This window comes from Kogia breviceps, chromosome 7, assembly GCF_026419965.1.
Source record: "Kogia breviceps isolate mKogBre1 chromosome 7, mKogBre1 haplotype 1, whole genome shotgun sequence".
In the NCBI taxonomy this organism is placed as follows: Eukaryota; Metazoa; Chordata; class Mammalia; order Artiodactyla; family Physeteridae; genus Kogia; species Kogia breviceps.
In genome coordinates this window covers 11429249-11442850 of record NC_081316.1, presented here as the reverse complement: position 1 = coordinate 11442850, position 13602 = coordinate 11429249, and the positions used below count along the sequence as shown (strand labels likewise).

The window sequence follows — 13602 nt, the reverse complement described above, 5'->3', positions numbered from 1 at the left end:
ATGTGTATACAATAAAATTCTACTCAGCCATAAGAAAGAATGAAGTATTGCCATTTGCAATGGACAGACTTGGAGGGCATTATGCTAAGTGAAATACGTCAGACAGAGAAAGACAAATACTGTATGATATCACCTATACGTGAAATCTAAAAATACAACAAACTAGTGAATATAACAGAAAGGAAACATACTCACAGATATGGAGAAGAAACTAGTGGTTACCTACCACTGGGGAAAGGAAGTGCAGAGGGGCAAAACAGGGGAAAGGAATTAAGAGGTACAAACTATTATGTATAAAATAAGCTACAAGGATATATTGTACAATGCAGGGAATACAGCCAATGTATTATAACAACTATGAATGGCATATAACCTTTAAAAATTGTGAATCACTACGTTATGCACCAGTAACATATAGTATTGTACATCAACTCTATCAGTATAAAAAGAAAAAGGAAATAACTACACAAATAATAATATAATTGTAACAAGAGCAAGGGAGTATACATAAAGGCGGCTAGGAGAACATACAAGTGGCTCCTAATCTCCTCCAGCAGCTGGAGATCAGCACATCCTTTCCTGGGAAAGTTATTTTTTTTTTTTTTTTTTTTTTTTTTTTTGCGGTATGCGGGCCTCTCACTGTTGTGGCCTCTCCCGTTGCGGAGCACAGGCTCCGGACGCGCAGGCCTAGCGGCCATGGCTCACGGGCTTAGTTGCTCCGCGGCATGTGGGATCTTCCCGGACCAGGGCACGAACCCGTGTCTCCTGCATCGGCAGGCGGATTCTCAACCACTGCGCCACCAGGGAAGCCCTGGGAAAGTTATTTTAAGCTGCCACCTGCGAGAGAAGTAGGGACTGCCTTTTAATTGGAGTGTTTAATATATTTACATATATTATAATTTAACAATTATATATTAATTGAATAATTAATATATATTTAGATAATCATATTAATTATTAAATTATTTTAATATATCAATATTTTATATTTAATTTTTTATATTTAATATAGTTACATGTCAGCGTTCAAAATAAACAGAAATCAATGAAGGTATCAAACTTGAAGTCCCAGTGAGGTAGATTATTAAATAGTGTTAGAATTCACAAATTTGTAGTAGATGAGAAGGACATTCCAAGGAATGTGAAGTTTTCAGGCAAAATTATATCTGTATCTACACACATTTATCTATTTATCTGATTTATGATTTCTTTTAGACTTGTGCCCAAGATTCCTGAGGGAGAAAGGTGGGGAGATGGGGTGGGAGCGAAAAGTAAGGGAGTTGGCAGCAGAGACTCTCAGGCTGCTATTAGTGTTCAAAGAATCTGATCCTCCCAAAACCCATGTGAGGCAGACAGGTGAGGTGATATTGTCCATCCCTACTGTACATATGTGGAAACTGAGAATCAGGGAAGTGAGGCAGCCCCTCCAAGATCACACAGCTACTGGGTGGCAGAACTAAGACTTTAAGTCACTCTTTGGGGATCCAAAGCTCACTGTTCTTTCAACACAGTGGCTCATCCTGAGAATCTTGCTTCTCTTTCCTTCTCCTGTAGGTTTACAAGCCAACTTGGATGAGGTTATAAAAAATGTGGCCCTCACCAAATCAGTTAAGGGCCAAGCATGCAGACCATCTTATTTATGTGAATGCTGAGATACTGCAGGAACTGTCTTCCTCTCTGCTATATTCAAAGAATTCACCTCCCAGAACTTCCAAACCCAAGGACTCAGGAGTTGGACAATGAACATATGCAGCCATTTCTTTACACTTTAGGTGACTGTCCAATCTGGTTAGTAAAATAGAACATTTCTGTACAGTACATTCTGGTTTCCTACTGATTTGTACTTTAGAAAAATGAAAAATTTCCTAGGGGACGTGCAGTCCCAAGATTTATTGGGTGTTATATTCCTGGGAGAGCTTTGATACTTTAAAATTGCACAGGCATTATTTTTCAGATGATGAAAGCAAAGATTCTGGAGGAGATGGTACCTAAGCTGAGAAAAGAGGGGACATTTAAGAGTCGACCAGATCAAAAGGGGATGAAGAGTATTCCAAAAGAAGGAATCATGTTTTTCACTTATTCATCCATTCAAGCAGTATTTATTGAGCACTTACTATGTGCTCAGATGCTCGGGAAACGGTCCTGAGCAAGACAGGCAAAGGCTGCCTTGTTCAGTACACTATGTCACAATAATGCAGCTGCATTACAGGGAGGAGAGCTGTATACTACTTTGGTCCCTAAGTCTAAGTGGTGTTAGGAAAGACTTGAAGGATGAGTGGAAGCTAGCCAAGCAGAGAAAGATGGGGGAGAGAATGCTCTGAGCAAAGGTACTTAGCAAGCAGTGTTCTAGGCCTGAAGCAAAACAGAGCTTAACACATGCACTGAACAGGAAGTACAGGATAGCCTGGAGCACAGGAAGGAAGAAGGACATGGTGAGACATGAGGCTGACTAACTAAGCAAGGAAAAAATTATATCACGTCTTGTAAGTCATATCAAGGATGTCAGACCAGCCTAAAGCTAATGGTGAATGAGAGGCTGTGGAAAGTTACTATGGAAAGTGTATTAATCAGGAGTGTCTGAATTATATTGCAGCAACAGCTCCAAAATCTCAGTGCCTTAAAAAGACAAAGATGAGGGACTTCCCTGATGGTCCAGTGGTTAAGACTCCACGCTCCCAATGCAGGGGGCCCGGGTTCGATCCCTGGTCAGGGAACTAGATCCCACATGTTGCAACTAAAAAATCCTGTGTGCCACAACTAAGACCCAGCACAGCCAAATAAATAAATATTTTTTTTAAAAAAGACAAAGATGATTTCTCCCTTACTCTTGATCACTTTTGCAATTCAGATGGAGGCTCTATTCCATGTATCCCCGTTCTGGAACCATTTCAAATGTAGCTTCATGCCCACCGTGGCAGAAGGGAAAATCAAAAGGATGGCATATTGTGCATTGATTCTTAGGGCTTTCTACCCAGAAATGACACACATAATTTCGGTATTATTTATAATAATAACCAAGACATGGAAGCAACCTAAATGTCCATGAACAGATGAATAAAGAAGATGTGATATATATATACACACACACACACACACACACACACACACACATACATATACATCCCATTGTATTATACATGTATTCAATGGAATATTACTCAGCCATAAAAAAGAATGAAATAATGCCATTTGCAGCAACATGGATGGACCTAGAGATTATCATACTAAGTGAAGTAAGTCAGACAAATATTATATGATATCTCTTATATGTGAATTTATATAAGAGAATTTATATAAGAGATGTTTCAACTTTCATCCCTGGATGTCACTCACTGCCTTGGCGAATGAATTTTGGCATTTTTGTGGGAATGAGAGGAGCCTAAGATTTATGAAGCACAGTATCCAGACCTTCCCCAACTTCCATCTGCTGGGACCTGATGGGGATCTTCAGACCCTGATGGACCAAACTGAGAGCTGTGAATGGAGGTGCCGTGCCGGAGTACCAAGAACCTTGTCCTGTATCTTCTACTTCCCCATATCTTCTACTCTCAGATCCAGGCTCTGAATAAACTCAGTTTTCCCATGTATGCCCACGTGGACCAAGACTTCCCGGTTGTACAAAGGGTCAGCCAAACCTGAAATAGATGGCCATGCCCTGTGGATGGCACCTGTGGAAGTGTGTGCCCTTGGACATTTCTCCAGGAGAAGAAGTGATGTCAAATAAAGATGTGGGGGGAGTTCCGTGGCTGTCCAGTGGTTAGGACTTGGCGCTTTCACTGCTGTGGCTTGGGTTCAATCCCTGGTCGGGGAACCAAGATCCTGCAAGCCGCACGCGGCAGCAAAAAAAAAAAAAAAAAAGGCCTGGGACTGTAGTTTAATGAATGGGTATAGAGGTAAATAATGAAGACACTAAAGCTTCTTGCTTGCTTGTGTTTCTGGAGTGTCCAGTAGAGTGCTTTTCACATAGCTGCTGTTCAGTAAATGTTCTTTAATAAAAAAGGAAAAACTTATTTGATTAAAAGAAATATTTGCTTAATGTAATTTAAGAACCCTCTGAGCAGTCTGGATTCATGTAAAAGCAGTTTACGCAGAGTCCACCGATTTCGCTGAACAAATAATATCTTGGGAACACGACGGTGTGTGCACTGTACTTAAACCAAGATGAGATTAAAATAGCCCTGCAGGTGTAGCCTGGACCCTGAGACTGAAACGTGAAATCATCCATGGGACCGACTACCAAGCAAAAAGCACGTCTAATAGTCAGAGCTGACCAAGGGCAGCTTGGGTCGCCTTTGAAGGTAGTGAGCCCCCCGTTACTCAAGCTGCTCAAGCAGACACCATCTGGCGAACATGCTGCACACAGACCCCACCCCTGGCAGCCCTGAAAGTCGACGAATTTATTTCAAGATTTATCCACAGACATGGAATGCTCTGTGGCCCTCTCCCAATGCCTTGACTCTCTATAGTCTTTGGCCTGCTACAGACAGGTTCATGGCACCGTTTTCCATAGAAACCAGAGGAACGCTTACTCAAGCTTCAGGTGCTGGTGGACAGGTGGTCTAATTTTAACACAGTCATCCTATGGCCACAAGAACAGGTAGGAGTATCTGTGCTTTTGTTGAAACCTAAGCTCGTTCTGCTGTGATATTTATGCCAGAGCTGAAATGAGCAAGCCCTCTGTTTGCATAGATTCCCTAGTGTTTCAAAATCCCTTCTGGTTCTTTCTTTTCCTAACCCATCCAGGAGATGACAGATAACCTTGATCACTGGACCAATACTTACCAAGTCTATTCTAAAGATCCAGGGGATTTGCAAGAGGTCCTTGTCTGGCCAGGAATTTGCAGCCAGAAGCAGCATTTGCAGATTCAAGGGGAGGGCATGTTTGGGGCCATTTGTGGGAAAGAGATGGGTCCACTGGAGCACAACTCTTGATAACCAAGGTAGAGGGGTGAAATTTATTATGAGGCTGGCTTATAAATAACTCATCTGCTAGAAAACTCTTGTATCCACTCTTTGCCTGAGTAGGTCGTCGTATTCATCCTTCAAGTTTTAACTTAAAGCCCACTTTCTAAGAGAGGCCCTTCCTATTCCCAAGAAGAGTATAGGGGCTTCCCTGGTGGCGCAGTGGTTGAGAGTCCGCCTGCCGATGCAGGGGACGTGGGTTCGTGCCCCGGTCCGGGAAGATCCCACGTGCCGCGGAGCGGCTGGGCCCGTGAGCCATGGCCGCTGAGCCTGCGTGTCCGGAGCCTGTGCTTCGCAACAGGAGAGGCCACAGCAGTGAGAGGCCCGCGTACCGCAACAAACAAACAAACAAGAGTATAGAGTTTGGGCAAATGCTGCAGCAGATCCCAAACGGGCAGCAGCCGGGGGCTGTCAGCTCCCTGCAGCCCCCCCAGCAGGATTTCTCTTGCAGGGAGATGTGAGTGGTGCGCCATCATTCTTGCTTTCGTGTACCACTCTAAATATTTTGAATGTGAATACTCTTTTCCTCCTTGAACCATTTCTTTTACATGAATTCCCAGACATGGAGACCCTGAAGCAAAGGGAGACTATGAACAATGTCCTGGTTCTTAATACCGATGGCCAGGATGCCCTCTGCGGGGATGGCCCGGTGGACCGTATCCGTTTTCCTGCTCCATCCTTCCGTGAACGCCACGTAGGTAGCACCAGGCTGTACAGTAAACACGTATATGAGGACGGCACAGGAAAGAATTGAAGGGAGACAGTGATGCCCCCACTTACAAGTACACGACACACCTTGACGTGTTGAATCAAAAAGAGGAGACGTGCGAAACTAGTTGCTCCGAAAAGGAAGGAAATTCTGATACGTGTTACAGCACGAACAAACCTTGAAGACATTAAGCTAAGTGAAATAAGCCAGCCACAAAAAGACAAACATTGTGCGGTCCCACTTCTCTGAGGTATCTAGAGTAATCAAATTCCTCCAGACAGAAAGGAGAAAGGTGTTGCCGGCGACTGGAGGGGAAGGGGGCGAATGGTGAGTCGTTTAATGAGTGCCGAGTTTCTTTTGCAAGAGGAAAAATTCTGGAGATCGGTTGCACAACACTGTGAATATACTTAACACTACTGAACTCTACAATTAGAAAAGGTAAGGTGGTAAGTTTTATGTTACGTGGTTTTTACCGTAATTGAAGGAAAATAAAATTCTTTATAGCTCATAAAACAGCCTGCCAACTGATGTCTCTTGCTGTCTGCACTGCCCTCTGCTGGTCAACGATGCCCACGACGCAGGGAGGCGCACTCCCGGCTTCCAGAATAAAATCAACTGCGCACCACTAGGCGGAGCCTTTTATGTTATTGCTACTTGGCTTTTAAAACTGGCAGAAGTATGCTCAGAGGGTAAAAACTTCATGGAAAGCCTGCACCATAAAGCAAGAGGGTCGAAAGCCACCCCCACCCTTCACGTTTTTTCCCCTTACGCTTGCCCCTGTGGTTGTTATGTCCACATCCTCTCAAAAGGTATCTCAGCCTCTATCAGAGAAACCATAACCTGGTGACTTGAAAGATTAAAAGGTACGATTCCAGGAGAAGGGGGATGGGGAACAAATTAGGAGTCTGGGATTAAAATATACACAGTACTATATATAAAATAGATAACCAACAAGGACATACTGTATAGCACAGGGAACTATACTTAATATCTGTAATAACCTATAATGGAAAAGAATCTAAAAAAGAATATATATATATATATAATGGAATCACTTTGCTGTACACCTGATACTAACACAACATTGTAAACCAACTATATTTCAATACAAAAAATTTTTAATAATGAAAGTAATAAGATTAAAAAAATTTTTTTAAGCTCTCAGGGGAATTTGCTGGTGGTCCAGTGGTTAGGACTCCACACCTCCACTGCAAGGGAACTAAGATCCCGCATGCCATGTGGCGGGGCAAAAAAAAAAACACCAAAAAACGAAAACCTCTCAGGATATCAGGATGTATCAGGATAGTGATTTTATCAGCGTAATGCACATATCACAAATTGTTCTGACCCTTGGTGGCGTTTTTCCTAAACTGCTAGTCTCACCTAAAAAGGCCCATTGGCCGCAAAACAGGTTGAATTCATGGAATACTCTTCAGGAGGAGACCAGAAAAAAATCGAAGTTTCCACTCAGGAAGCTGAATGCGTTCCTTTCGACTCCAGCAGGGAACTAGGTGATTTCTACTTCCCACTGTGGAAACGGGAAGGTAATTGAGTGAGACAATACACAAGGCTCCATAAAGGAGTGGTTTTCGAGATAAGGCTTGAAAGTTCACATCTGGTTGACGACTGCTGTGTAACAAGCCACCACATAATTTACTGGCTTCAAACAACAACTGTTTAATCACTCACTCTTCTGTGCTCTGACTGGGTTCAGCCGGGCACTTTTTCCTTCCATGGGAGGTTGGGTTGGCTGGGAGCTCCTACACAGCCTCCATGGAGACGGCGCGAAGGCTGAGCTAAACCAGGACACTGGCAGAGCAGGCCGTGCCTCTCTCCAGATAGTCACGTGGTCTCTCCCTCTCTGTACGGCCTCTCCAGGAGAATAGCTGGATGGCTCAGGGCTCTCGGGAGTGCAGCTTTCCGGGTCTTACAAATATGTAGGCCCTAGTGATGACACAGCTTAATGTCTACCACATTGAATTAGTTAAAATGAGTCACAGGGCCAGCCCAGATTCCCTGTGGGATGGGACCTCACGGAGGCATGAATCCTGGGAGGGGTGGCTAATTGGGGACCATCGCTGGACACTGGTTACAACAACGGTGAGAAACAGATGCTGAGATATAGAAGGATGAGCAGAGAGAAGAGCCTGGATAGAAGCCCGAAGTATCTAAAGACACAAAACAATGGGCTAAAGTGTATGGTTTGTAAAAAAGAGTCAGTGGACAATCGGTTTGTAGGTGAGGCAACAGTTAGACTACTGGGGGACCCTGTACGTCAGGCTCAGCAATTTGGACTTAATTTTGTCCAGTAGTTCTCAAATCCAGCTGTGCCACAGAACCTCCTGGGGTCCAGGGAATGCCAGCTCCCCAAATAACCATCAAAATACCCAGCTGATGAGACAGGGAGAACTCCATCTCAGCAGAGATTCGGCAGTGTCTCAGAGACGGGAAGGGAAGGTTAGAATTAGTGAGAACTGGAAGTTTGGTTTAAGGCAGCTCCCTCAATGGAGAGGAGGGCTGTCTTGACTAGGACTGGGTAGAGATCACGACAGTCTAAGGCAGGCAGCAAAAGCAAGGGAAGGCAAAGGCGTCAAATAATCTTAGGGCACAAACTGTTGTGCTTTCCCTGAGGCAGTGATGGATATTCTGGAAAGAATAATTAAGCCACTCGTCTAGGCAAGAATCTCCTGGAATAGTAAAATTATGCTAAGGAACAGATTGGAATACTAGGTTAACATGAAGAGTAAGCTCTGTGGAGTACAGGTAGCTTGTGTCTCAGAACTTTGTCAAAATACAGATTCTCAGAACTCATCTGCAAAAGCTGCTGTTCAGTGGAACCCAAGAACCTTTATTTTTAGTAGGCTTCATTGGGAATCAATGCTATAAGCTGACGGGTAGTAGGGCAGACTGTCCCCAGATATGCTGCTTTGGTATATTGCTTATTTCAAGCTAAAGGCATTTGAAAAACAGCAAATGCAGGAAGAGGCATTTTCTGAACTTTCCTTATCTGTCTAAAGAGAAATCTTCCAAAAGGAGCTCCACTGTCATAAACCCCCTCCCCAGGAGTTCATCACCCAGAGAAGATGTACTACTCAACACAGGAGAGGAGACTACAGGTCAACTCCAGAACCAGATGAACTTTATCACAATCACACCTCCCATCCGCCTTCTAAGGACCCATGCATCTTTCCTAAAAATCACTTGTGCTCCCTTAAGAGGCGTTTGTGGCCGCCTCTTCTTTTCCTATTAAAAGGATATTTCAGCCTAAATTCTAAAGCCAACCTCTCTGAGCTATTCATTTCCCCCTGGGTATCTCCCATGTATACATGAGGTAGACATATTATAAACTTGTTTTTCTCTTGTTAATCTGTCTTTTATTACAGGGGGTCTCAGTAAAGAACTCAGAACGGTGGAGGGAAATTATTTTTCCTCCTCTGCAAAGCCATGAACCACTGTAGGTTAAGATATAACGATGGTATAAACACAGGTTAATTCAGTGACGCTGGTCAGGGTTTTTCTAGATTCTGTACCCACTGCCAGTTTTCCTCATCTCTTTGATGATTCTGGATCTTCTCCAAGCTAAGTTGCAGAGAATACGTGTATCCATTGCCAGGTGAGACAAACCCAGGAAAAATCCATGAGGAAGAGTATCACAGGAAAGGCAGGGATTGTGCAGGAAGCAAGTATTCCCAGGTGTCTTTGGAAGGAGGGCAGGAGTGGGAACTGGAAGTTTCTTTATCCTACAGGTCCCTTGGTCAGGTGACTCTTGGGAGTCGATGGCACAGTGAGGGGGCGTTTCCACACAGAGGCCATAGGAGTTACTTAGAAGTTTAACCCAGAATCCCCATCAGCTTATGAATCTTTTTTTTTTTTTTTTTTTTCCGGTACGCGGGCCTCTCCCTGTCGCGGCCTCTCCCGTTGCGGAGCACAGGCTCCGGACGCGCAGGCTCAGCGGCCACGGCTCACGGGCCCAGCCGCTCCGCAGCACGTGGGATCCTCCCGGACCGGGGCACGAACCCGTGTCCCCTGCATCGGCAGGCGGACCCTCCACCACTGCGCCACCAGGGAAGCCCCCCCATCAGCTTAAATTCACGATGTTTGAGTCCTTAAGACTGGAATTTAAGACCCCTGGGCTGCCCCTGACGTTGAACTGTAAACACCCCAGACTAAAAGTCCCCCAGACTTTTCAGCCTATCTCACCCTTAATTGGTGTAATCTTGGTTAAATCACCATGTTCCTCTTCTTCCCCTCACATTCACAGACGTTTACAGAAAAGAAGTTCAAGGAGATTAAGTCACTCATCGAAGATCACAGTGCCACACTCTATCCCAAATCCAGTTCTGCCGAACTCCAGCTAACCTCCCCCCTCTACTTCTTTATCATTATTACCTCCTTCCCTTTGACAAGCAGCATGATTTTTTTTTTCAAGCAGCATGATTACTTGGTCCTTGTCCTTATTTGAAAAATATATACACAGAGAATGCTGCAGTTAATGATGTTGTGATTCTATCGGAAGGAGTTTCTTCCTTTGCGTTGTTATTTAGGACCACTTTGCATCCTCATTCATCCGTTCATTCATTCATGTATTTCCCTCCTCAGATAAGCGTCTAGAAGCAAGTAGGGTGTGGAATGAGACTGAAATCAAACAGGACTGTGGAGCTCTCCTGGGTACAAAAGCCCCTCAGTGTCCCCCGTTTCCTCTTTGTAGGAAAAAAAAAAAAAGGTTTGAGTCTTCTAGGCCTTCCCCAAGTTCCAAAGAGCAGGTTCAAGCAGTTAATAGGCTAATATAGTCACAAGACTCCTAGTTCCTCCTGAAGGGCTATAGGTAACAATCTGATACACATCTCTCAGTTCTTCTACAGAAACTAAGGTCCACCCAGCCAGGTGGATGCCAGTGACCGCCTGCTGACCACAAGCACGTAGACCCCAGACTAGCTGGAACCAATAGGTTGCAATTCCGGAGGCATCACCCTGTTACTGCACCACCAACCAATCAGAAGAAAGTCACACAACCTGAAGCCCTCATTCCAAATTTTGCCTTTAATTCTTCGCCCAAAACTACGGAGTTCAGGTCTTTTGACCATGAGCTGCCCATTCTCCTTGCTTGGCGTCTTGCAATAAACCTCCCTGCGCTCCAAATTCCTCACTGGTGTCGGGCACACAAACTTGGTTTCGACCGTAAGACCCCTACATGCAGGGGCCAATATTTAGCCAGTAACCCCAGGAAGGCCACTTGCAGCTACTGTCAGTTCTGACTGGCTTCACCTGCCACTTGCAGGGTGTTAAACATCTGGACTGTTTTCTCTGCCTATCTGCCAGGGGAGTTGCACGTGTGTCCCCTAGGGCTCTCAACTGGAGTTCGTACTGCCTCAGGCCGTGAAGCAGGGTGGGGCCTGGACTGAGCCTGGTTGGCTCAGGACACAGGGACTCAGATCTGGCCCTGCTACGGTTCTTTTGTACCACACTTTCCCCAGGAATCCATCTCTCCACAGTAAAATCAACATACGGCCTGGTACCACTTTTGCAAAAGAAAACAGTATGCGTCCATGAGCCTGGGTTCACACAAGGAGACGTGTCTGGAAGGATATAGACCCACCCGATCACCGTGGCTATTGGTGGGGGAATGGAACTGGGTGAAGGAGGGCCTTTTCACTTTCTCTAATCTCTTGACTCTTCATTTTCCATAACAATCATGTGTTGTGATTTTTAAAAAGTGAACAGCTAGAAAAGTCCTATTTGTTCCGGTTTTGCAGGAAGTCGCACTTTTTATCCCTGGTCCCACGGGGGGCCTTGACATCTGACTCAAGGCTGTCCTGCCTGTGTGTTCCTTACACCTGCCTCTGAACAACTGGGGGGTGTGAGTGCTGAGCACCGTTTGACCCTCTTAATCCCCGAGTCTCCGCCGGTGCTCCCCAGGGCTGGTAACAAAACACCCTCACGATTTTCCTCGCCCTCCTCTTGCTGGCATCCGATCCACGCCAGCAAAGGCTTAGCCACCAGTCAACCACAGCGTGCTTATCTTCTCTTGTATCCACTGCCGTAAACTATCCAACAAACCTGCCCAAGGTGCTGGGAAAGAGCTATCACCCAACGAGATAAATTCCCAGTTTCTTTGAATTTATGACTTGAGGTGTTTGTTCCTAAGTCACAAGCGCGGATTGTGGGATAGCAGTGTGATTACTCGTCCCCGTCATAGGAAGATACACCGGGGCGGGGGGGGCGGGGGGAGCTTTACTGCTTTCCCAGAGAACGGGAATTTGCTTCTCTAGCAAATTCTCCATCCTAAACTACCTTATGATAAGTAAGTGACACTTTTTGATCGAAGAATTGAAAACACAGAGACCAGAGGGAACCACACAGTGGTAGAAAGAGCACTACACTTTGGATGCAGACCAACTTGGGTGCGAATTCAGACCTTAAACAAGTCACTTAACCCATTTCGCTGAATGAACACCCTATTTTGTGCCGGGCAACTTGCTGGGCATCTTACATCCAATAGCTCAAGGCTGAAGAGCTCTGTATTGCTTTCATCACGTACCAGATGAAGGAAGTGGGACTCAGAGAAGAAAGCCATGCTAGTGGGAGGGCTCAGCTGATGACATGACAGAGCCCAGACTCCCAAGTCAGATCTTGAGATGTCAAGGCCAGTACCTATTCCTCCAGAAACTACTGCCTCTCCCATACACGATGGGGAGAAAAGACCTCTGCCCCAACCACACCACTGCAAACAGGTGTAACCAGGAATGGTACCACTGGGTTCGGTGATCCCACATGCCCTTTCCAGGAGCCTTCTTGAACCCCAAAAGCCCTAGGAGAGACAAAAATCAAGAAGACCCTGACGCTGAATAGGAAGAAGAAGCCCTGAGCCCAGATCAGTGGATGGAAACTGTGCTTTGGCATCAGATGAGCCTGGATTCGAATGCTGCCTCCCCTGGGTACCTCACTGTGACCCTGGGTACTCTCTCTGACTTCCCTGGGCCTGTCTCCTAATGTGTAAAAAGAGACTGGTGAGATGTTAGAATGGGATTATAAAGCACTAGCTCAGGGTGTCATTTAGAGCAGCTGCTGATCTCAGCGGGGCAGGAGCCCTAGAGAGCTCCAAGCAGATGGAAGAGGAGGAGAAATATTCTTGGGCCCTGGACTGTTCGTGAACTGTGCTAAGCCCCCTTGAGAAGCTCTGTCCTGCCCATATGTCAGGGCTGTGGAGCACTGGCACAGCCATACTTGATTTTTTTTTTTTTTTTTAGAGCTGCCCTGAACCTGCTCTAGTCCAGAAAGGGGCTCTTTTCTGTAATATGTGCTGAAGGCCCACAAGGAAATCAGCCTGGAGTGAATGTGACCTCCTAGACACAGTGCCCTCAGGTTGGCTGGTCAACTGGGGAAAGGCCCCGCTTTCCTGGACTACTTCCTCACCGAGGCTGAACTTGACACTTAGAATAATAGGAGCCTAACTGCGGCCAGTGGCCAAGAGAGAGTGAGAGACTGAAATACCAGGTATTCAACAGATGAGGTTGGATTTTCTTCGTAGAGATTAATTCAAGAGGGCCTTTGGGCAATTCGCCACTCTAATTTACCCTTCCCTGGCGCAAAGCCTGGAATTAGTTTCACTCCCCTTGGTGCTTCTGATAGGAGACCTGCTTGCTATTCTTTCCTCTGAACACTTCAAGGAGAGCAACCTGGGAGGGTCTTGAGTTGGGCTGAGTCACTGCCTTGAGGCTTACTTAGCATCAGCTCCCGGGCTGAGAATTTCCCCTCCGCGCCCCCAACCCTGGAGGAGCTAAGGCGCAGCAGGCCGCCCAGGCGAAGCTCTCCTCCAGCCATGGCCCTGTGCCTTCCGCCCTTACTGGTTCTCCTCTTGGCCGGGTGCCGTGTTATGGAGGAACAGAGGGCGCCGGGCTTCCAAGGTTGCAGGCAGACCCTGAACATGTCCG

At 45.8% G+C, this 13602-nt stretch overlaps 1 non-coding gene across 1 annotated transcript; it reads left to right on the top strand.

Annotated features, from left to right (window-relative positions):
• The first annotated feature begins 2641 nt into the window (after positions 1-2641).
• On the top strand, positions 2642-2714 carry TRNAW-CCA (transfer RNA tryptophan (anticodon CCA)). Its single transcript has one exon. It is a non-coding gene; the product is annotated as a tRNA-Trp (tRNA).
• Positions 2715-13602: the final 10888 nt, after the last annotated feature.